Genomic DNA, 9,025 nt, shown 5'->3' with positions numbered 1-9,025 from the left:
GATGAGAAGACAACGGATACGAGGTTCAAACAATAGCATCTCGCCGCGGAGGTACGTAGGGAGACCAGGGGCACATCTCATCTTGGCAGCAGCGGAGGCTTCGATACCTTTCGCTATGAGTTTGTGAGTTTCCAATCCAATCCTAGGTTTTTCGTTTTTTTTTCAAGAGCGATGAATCATGTATTCTTAATTAATTTGGTTTTTGTATAAACGCAGAATCTTGCCATGCATCGAGCCCCGACACGCCAGGAGGAGACAGATGGATATCGGAGAGGCATTTATGAAGTATTGAATGATCTTGCTGCCGTAGGAGAGCCTGTAGACTGGGAGGCCTTAGAGTCTCACTGATCGATTGAGGTGAGACGTTTGATCCAGACAAATAATATGTATGATTTGACTTAATTAATTAATTATATGTGAAGTAATATCATACTAATTTTGTGACTTGTCCCTTTATGTGCAGGTTGTGATGCGCGAGTTATCAGTGGATTTCTATATATGTTTTGTGAGACATAGACACATCTCTGTGTTTCTTTCTTGTATAGACATGGTTATGGTTATTGTTTTGTTTATGGCTATGTTTAACTTTATGGTTATGGTTATGGTTATGGTTATTGTTTTGTTTATGGTTATGGTTTTGATCAATATGGTTATGGTTATGTTTTTGATTTGGTTATGGTTTTGCACAAAGTTCGTTTCATTTCTTCCATCAAGTTGTGCCTTAAATCTCATGTGAGATCCTACATGTATATCATGTAGGAAGCGTATACATATGGTCTTTTTTGAAAAGTTTATGTTAAAACGAAAGGAACTCTGCCAAAAATTTTGCGGGAGCATGGTTGATTTTGGTGCTTCTCGCTTTCTTGGGAGAGGACAGGCAGTCTGGCTGTGCCTGTGTCCATCTTTTCACTGGGCACAGGCCATGCTGCCTGTCCTCTGTCCAATATTTTTTTTTTGATATGGTCGTCGAAATACGCGTCCATAAAGGCGTAAAAATACGTGTCAAAAATAGATTCTATCGACGTAGATATCGACGCGTATTTCGACGGTTTCATAGGGATGAAGATTTTGACGCTGTTTTTGACGGTTTGCGTTGAAATTTGTGTCGAAGGCACCTGTTTGTGTTGTAGTGTACTCGCATCTCGTTTGAAGCTGCCCGGAATCCTGCTCTACCACATCATCGCGTTGCTTCCCACCTAGCAACCACGGCGCCATCGTTGCCTAGGGGGAAGTGAGGACTATTATTAGAGGGTTTGTTAGGGCATAAAAATGAGAGGAAGGCAACGAGAGCTTAAGGGGAGCTTAATGAGGGGAAGCATAGGAGAGAAAACCAAGAAGAGGAAGGCGGGGAGGGGTCGGAGCAAGGAGCAAAGCTCCCTCTCTCTCACTCTCATGCTCGGGAAATATTTCTCTCTCCCTCTCGAGCTTGAACAAGAAGAAGCCAAGGCTCGGAGCTTGGTCAAGGAAATTGCACGAGAGGAAGTTACTTTGAAGGGGATTCCAAGCGAAGCTTGAGCAAGCCAAGGCAAGAAAGTCAGATCAAGGTGGAGGCTTGAGCAAGCTAAGGCGAGAAGAGGATTACAAGTAAAAGTAGAGCTTAGTTGGAGCAAGCCAAGGCAAGAAAGGCAGATCGAGGTCGAGGCTTGAGCAAGCCAAGGCGAGAAGGAGATTTACAAGCAAACGGAAAGCTTGAAGTAAGCAAGAGCAAGCTTAGCAAAGGGGACAAAGGAGATTCATAGGAGGAGCTTGGTCGAAACTTGAGAAGGAGTTTGGTCAAAGCAGAAGAAGGCATGCACGGTAAACAAAGCAAGTTAAGAAGCAGGAGGAAGTTACAACTAGAGAATGGCAATTAAGCTAGTCCAAAGCATTTGATGATTGAGGGAGTGAAGTGAATTGAAGCTTGCAGGATCCACGGGGCAATCAAAGAAGATGAAGTGACATGAGGGAATTTCTATCACTGTCATCCATTAGAGATTGAATTAGCATTTTGTTAAGTCTGGTGTCGTTAACGGCCCGGTTAATCCTATAATAAACAGGAGCTTAAACTCCTAGTTAGTAGATGATCCAAGTGACGGTGCTGTTAATAGTCCACCTTGGCTACGAATTAAGTTGTACGCAAAACATTAATCAATTAATTGATGGGTACGGTGATTTCTAGTGTTAGTAGCATCAGTTGTTCTTGTTCTCTCTCTTTCACACCTCCCACAGCCAGAGGCCCGCGGCTCACGTAGCGAACACATATCCCTCGACATCTTTGGTGAACCTGACGTGAAACAAGCTGGGGTGGGAGGTAAAGATGGAGAATTTAGAGCAGATGATGAAGATGATTGCAGAGTTAAGTGCAAACGGTTTTGATAATAAGTCTACAGTTCCAGATTTTTCAAAGATGCTTCAATTGGTTCAAGGGTCTCTGCTTGAAATGGAGACCGCAAAGAAGAAAAATTAAATGGATGAAGCTTTGGATGCAGCTTTAGATGCAGTATACAACGAGAGAATACTCTTTGATGGATACGATCCAGAGGGCTACCTAGAGTGCTATGAGCTAGAGACCAAGGTAAGAGAGATACCACAAGAGTTGATGATAAAATCTTTTGAGAAGTTAGTGAGTTCAGATGTGAAGGAGCAGATTCAAGAAGTTACCAAAGCTTGCAACGATGACTGGGAGTATTTCAAAGAAGCTATTGTGCAAGTACGTTATGAACAGTGTGAAGGCTATCAAGAATAGAGTTCAAGTCTACCAAACTACGCAGATATTCGATGACAAGTATGATCAAAGTTAGAAGTTGTGATTGATGAGTTTATTGTGCAGGATTCTACCTTCTTACAGGCTAATGATGAAGACATAGTCAAAGCTGTGTATGAAAAGTTGGGATTTATAGATGCCTTGCATGAAGTAGAAGTCTTTGAGGGTGAGTCTCTACAGCCTCAAACCACACAAGGTGAATTTTGCAAAGAACATTGAGGCGGTCCGGGGCGGGTAACAAGAAGAGAAACCTCTAGACACCCTTCAAGGCTCCCGTGCTGCTCAATGGGGCTGAGGCACAACACAACACAAACCCAAACAACAAACCCACAGCCAAATCCCAACTACACAAGGGGCACCACCTAGTTTAAGAGCGAACTAGGACGCAAAAGAGGAGAATCGTTAGAGCAACCCACAAACAAGCAAGGAATTTACACTAACCCTAACACCAATGGAACACTCTCACACACTAAAACACGAGAGAGAGAGAGAGAGAGAGAGAGAGAGAGAGAGAGAGAGAGAGAGAGAGAGAGAGAGAGAGAGAGAGAGAGAGAGCGAGATGGTGTACAACTTAGCTTCAACTTTATATTTTGCACAAAAAAGGAACTTAGAGCTTGCAGAATCAAGTGACAAGATTTGGTTATAGCATCACTAGCACATTGTCTTAGGGTTATGGGAGCCCTCTCACCATCCACCCTCTTACAATGGTAGCCAAACAATAGCCAATGAATCACAAGCAACAAAACAACAACCTTCAATGAAACAAGTCACCTTATGAAGTTGAATGAGTTTGCCAAGCCAAATTGGAGGAGAAGCGTGAGCCTTTGGACATGAATTGCACCCAAAACTACCAATTCATTGATGTTGGGGTAGATACAACAATGGTAGGAAGAATATCTTCTACTTGCACTCACTCAAACTAGCTCAAGCTTTTCTATGCACCAAAGTGATGGTGTATAGAAAGCTTACTCTCTCCTTACAACCAAGATAGAACTGACGTGTGCTGCGCTCAATCTAATGTGCAATGGTATAGTGATATCTTTTACAAGGAGGAATGGGTTCTATTTATAGGTTTTAGAAGCCTTGATTAGGATTAAGCCTAATCAATTTTATTAGGAAAGATCAAGGATTATGAATTTTTATGAATTTCAAATGAGAATGGGGTCTCTCTTTTCTCTTGAGTCACATGGATGTGGGCTCAAGTAAGAGAATTATTGATGTGGTGAAAGGAGAGAAACTTCCATGGGAGTGAGTGAAGTTGGTTTACTTGTGCGGTTGCCTACTACATATGTTGATAGTGTGGGTGCATTTTTACAAGAGAAGTTAGTTGTTAGTGGTAATAATCACTAGAATTGTTAGTGATACATTTACAATGGGTAGGATGAGTTGATTTGATGAAGGAAGAGGGATGAATTAAAAGAGAATCATTGAGATGGTGAAGCTTTGAAGAAGCTTGAACTCACCCTTGTGTAGATTGTGGAAAAAATGACCGCTGGTCTTCTTCTTCTTCTTCGCTTCTTTACGCCGCCGCCACGGTTGACCACCACGATGAAAAGAGGATTTGTTGATGAAAAATCCTCAATTTGCAGAAGTTATCATGGTTAAGATTCTGAATTTTAGATATTTTTAGGAGAGGTAAATGAAATTGTAACATAGAAGCAATAGAGAGAGACATGGAGAGGGTGTATGTATGTAGAGGTTCATAAAAGAACTATAGGGATGAGAGAGAAGGGTAATGGTGAAGAGGGTGGGAGAAGCCATGGAAATTGCAAGTTTGAGTGAGGGAACGAGAGGGAGGGATGTGTAAGAGTGAGTAGGTGTGTGGAAGGGTGAGAGAAGACTAAAAGCTACTTGTGAGAAAAGTGGGCAGATTGGGGTCCACTCAAAAAATCATAGCTCACCGCTGGTAGCTCCAAAAATCATGAAAAAATTTGAGGTAATTATTCAAAGCGTGGGCTACATTTTCTCTTTTGACCACCGCTCCAAATTCGGAGTGGAGATAGGTGCCAAAATTCTCACCAAAAAGCCTGTTTTGTATGCCTGCAGAAGTCTTTTAGTGGCCCCCTCCTTTGTTGAATTTGTACAATTCATCCAAGAGTGAGCCCCTCCTTTGTCATATTATAATACAAAGCATCCAAGTTGCCCTTGACCCATGCATGGAGGAGGATTATTGGTGAATAAAGAAATATATACATGGTGGGACTAATGTATGGACTATTCATGGACTTTAGCTCAATGAACACATGGTGTTAGAATAATGAGTAAAAATAATAATAAAAATATGGAGGAGTTATGGATATGGAAAGATATTGGAATCATATGATATGGTCCCTCCTTGAATTATTTTGGGTGAAAGAGGAAAAGGTATGCAAGTAAATAATATAATAAAAGTAACCAATGAGTAGAAATCAATTTTTTGTTTTCACGAGGGTGAGGGTGAGGGTGAAAATGTGGGAGTGATTTGTATAAAGGAAAAATATGAGGTTAGAGTATGTACAATATTGGCAAAAAATATAATTATGGTGTAACAGAATGAAAGAAGGTGTACATAGGTTTAATAAAACACACACCTAAGTAGAATATTTAAATAAAATACCAAAATAATTATAAAAAATCCCTATATTTAGGCCATATATACAATGAAGTATTTACACACAAAGAGGCCATAATATACTTTTATTTTTTTTATTTTTTTGGCTCAACTATCCCAGTGACTAGCTAGCTGGGGGTTTTTAAGAAGATATGGGAAAAGCCCCCTAACTCACACACGCCTATGTACAGTGAAATGGTAGGGATAGCCATAGCGTTTGGGTGAATTTGGTAGGGTGGAGTAACTTACTATGGCAATTATGGAGAGCCGAAAAATGGCTATCAACATATACCTGTAGTAAAAAAGGAAAAGAAATGAGGGGATTAAAACAACGAAGTGGCTAAAGCTCATGAAGAAATTGTGAAGGTGAATGAGTGCAACCATATTCAAGTAGACATGCATGAAGATTCGGTTACAACTGATACGTTTTCTACTGACTTAGAATCAGAGAAAAATTTTTCTAGTACAGATTCTACCATAGAGGTGATTGATGATACTGATATAGGTTTTGCCAAAGAGTTGATTAATGATACAAATGTTATAGGTCAAAGCAGGGCTGCTGTTGAGACCAGCAGGACCATGGTTTTTGGGTATACCATGGATATACCAAATTTTGAGGACTTGGTTAAGCAAGAGTATGTGCTTGAATATCTGCAAAATGTTGATTCAGAGGGGGTGCAGATTCCTTCATTGACAAGTTTTAGTGAAGCACAACTATCAAATTAGAAAAATGATCTTGAACGTGATTATGATGATTCAAAGGGAGTGCAGACTCCTTTGACACGCTTCTGTGACCTTAAATGATCTTGAACGTGATTATGATCTTGAACATGATTATGATGATTCAAAGGGAGTGCAGACTCCTTTGACACGCTTCTGTGACCTTAAAGCTACCGATCTGGAAGACTTATCGTGGATTTGATGATGGTGATTTAGAGAGGGAGAAAACTTGTTCTCTATCAAGAATTTGTGACACAGGGCTCACACTATGGCAGAATAATCATGAACTTGATGATGTTGATTCAGAGGGGGTTCATAGTGAAGTGCAATTTCTTGGTGTCGAATATGATTGGTTTCATTGTGTCGATGATACAGACAGTGCAGTAGATGAAATTTTCAATGGGCATGCTGAACTTTGTGCTATAGAAGTGCAAAGATATTTGGATGAGGGTGAAAGACTTAAAGAGAAGTTTACAGCAGATGCATTTAGTATGCATGTCACATGTGGAAATCTTAGTTTACAGCAGCCTGAGATGTGCAAGATGGAGGAACCTTATGAAGTAGTGGACCTAGATCTTATGTGCTTATTGGACGAAGCTTTGGAAGGGTTATCAAATATAGATGCTAAGGATGGCAATCAATTTAGATTCATGCATGAGCCAGTTTGTTCAGATGCAGCAGATGATGATCTTATGCAGTTGTTACATGATGCACTACTTGATTTTGAGCCTCTACAAGATAGGGAATTGTTTTCTGATGCATCTTTCGAGCCTAATGAAGAGAGTTTTGCCAGAGACTTGATGTATTCAGATATGTATGATCGGAATGTCAATACTAGTGAGAGTGAAGGTGCATTGCCAATGCTTTTACGTGTGATTGATGATCGACAATTGGATGAGCCAGTTGCACAAGGGATATGGAAGTATCTGATGCTACCTGATGCTATATGGAATCTGATGTTACCTTATGATGTAGGGGATTTTGAGCTAGCTTTTGACCCAGGAGGTGACAGATATATGCATGGTCCGGGGCAATTGACTTGTATGCCATATGATCGAGGCGGTTTGTATGAAGATGTGTGGGCTAATTTATGTTTATGCTTTACTGATTGGAAATTCTTGTATTTTCCCTATGATCCTGGAGGATGGTGCAATTTTTTTAAAGGAATGCTCACAGTGGGGCAAATGATTGGTTTCTCGTTTGATCCCGGGGGCTACTAAAGTGCAAAGTTGTTGATTTGAAGAGTACCAGTTATCTGTTGTAGCAGGTTGCATGGTACAATAAATTTTTTTCTAGATCTATGCTAAGTCAGAAGAGTTTTTGGTTATGCATTCAATAAGATTACATGGCTAGCTTCCAACTGACTTCTTTGGACAATTGATGAAGTATCTTCACGTCTTTTGAGTTGGTTCTGCTACCATAACTTGAAGTAAAGGACTTGATGGCCATTTTGTGTGCAAACTGAGTAAGGCATACTTGAGCTTGATAGGGTTACTTAAAGAGAGCTTAATGGTCAAGCCGTGTGCATCATTAACTGGAGCACTTGAGTCTGGCGGGGTTCACTAAACAGGTTTTCCATAATTTAATGCTTTGGAGATACGACAGATACGGTTCAAAGATTTTTGATGGGAAAGAGCTTAAGATACCTAAAGCAGATGCAGCTTGAAGTGCAGCTGGCACAAATCGGAGGCTGTGCAGGTCCAAAGGGGGTGGATGTCGTGCAGTTCCGCTGCCATGAAGAGAAAAATAGCAGAGAAATGCAAGCTAAGCTTCTTTGAAGCATGCACATTTATTGAGCAGTGATCAAGGCTTGTTAGCAGGCCATGTTTAATGATTAATGTATGCCAGATGCCGCTTGAAAAGGCCAATAGATTCCTTAATGGTGCTAAAAAGGACTATGCTTGAAGTGAGCACAGATGGGATATTATGATCTAGAACCGGCGTGTCTTTACGACTCGTCGATTGGAGCTACGGTGAAGAAGTTATGGCAGTTTGAAGTTTAAGACGATTGCAGATCCGTACCGGATTGCTGGAGACGGCATAAAATTCACAAAGATAGTTAAGATCTTCTAGAGAAAGGAGTCGTGCTTGGTATTTCTTTGCTTGGGTGAATATTTATGCCTAATATAGTTCTATTACAAAAGCACAAAAAGTCCTTGATGAGCTCAAAGTCCAAAATATCATCTAATAGAGGCCTTGGCCGGCATGTACGTCAAATGTGGTGTACGTCTCATAAAGTACAAAAAGTGCTTGAAGAGCTTCGTGTTTGGAATGTGATCTCTTGGAATGCACTGACTGTAGGATATACCCAACAAGACAAGCCCGCCCAAATGTAGCTAAGGCCGCCCACTTAAGGAAAATTAAGGAGGGAGGAATGAAAAAGAAAGAAAAAGGAGGCATGGTAGGGGGCGAAAGTGTGCAGAGGGCGCATAGAAGACGAAGGGGCTCGCGCCAGTCAAGGCGGGCCTCAGATGCCCTCGCCGTAGAGATGAAACAAGTAAGGGATCGCCTCGCACACATTTCCGGTGCTACTCGCGTCCCATTTGAATCTTCCCAAAATCTTGCTTTGCCACATCATCGGGTTGCTTCCCACTTAGCAACGATGGCGCCGTCGTTGCTTAGGGGGAAGTGAGGGCTATTATTAGAGGGTTTTTTAGGGCATAAAAACGAGAGGAAGGCAACGAGAGCTCAAGGGGAGCTTAACGAGGGGAAGCATAGGAGAGAAAACGAAGAAGAGGAAGATGGGGAGGGGTCGGAGCAAGGAGCAAAGCTCCCTCTCTCTCTCTCTCATGCTCAGGAAATCTTTCTCTCTCCCTCTCGAGCTTGAACAAGAAGAAGCCAAGGCTCGGAGCTTGGTCAAGGCAATTGCATGCGAGGAAGTTACTTTGAAGGGGATTTCAAGCGAGGCTTGAGCAAGCCAAGGCAAGAAAGGCAGATCGAGGTCGAGGCTTGAGAAAGCTAAGGCGAGAAGA

The sequence above is a fragment of the Adiantum capillus-veneris genome, chromosome 30 (assembly GCF_014529385.1).
Source record: "Adiantum capillus-veneris isolate H3 chromosome 30, ASM1452938v2, whole genome shotgun sequence".
Lineage (NCBI taxonomy): Eukaryota > Viridiplantae > Streptophyta > Polypodiopsida > Polypodiales > Pteridaceae > Adiantum > Adiantum capillus-veneris.
Note: the sequence above shows the minus strand (reverse complement) of the source record.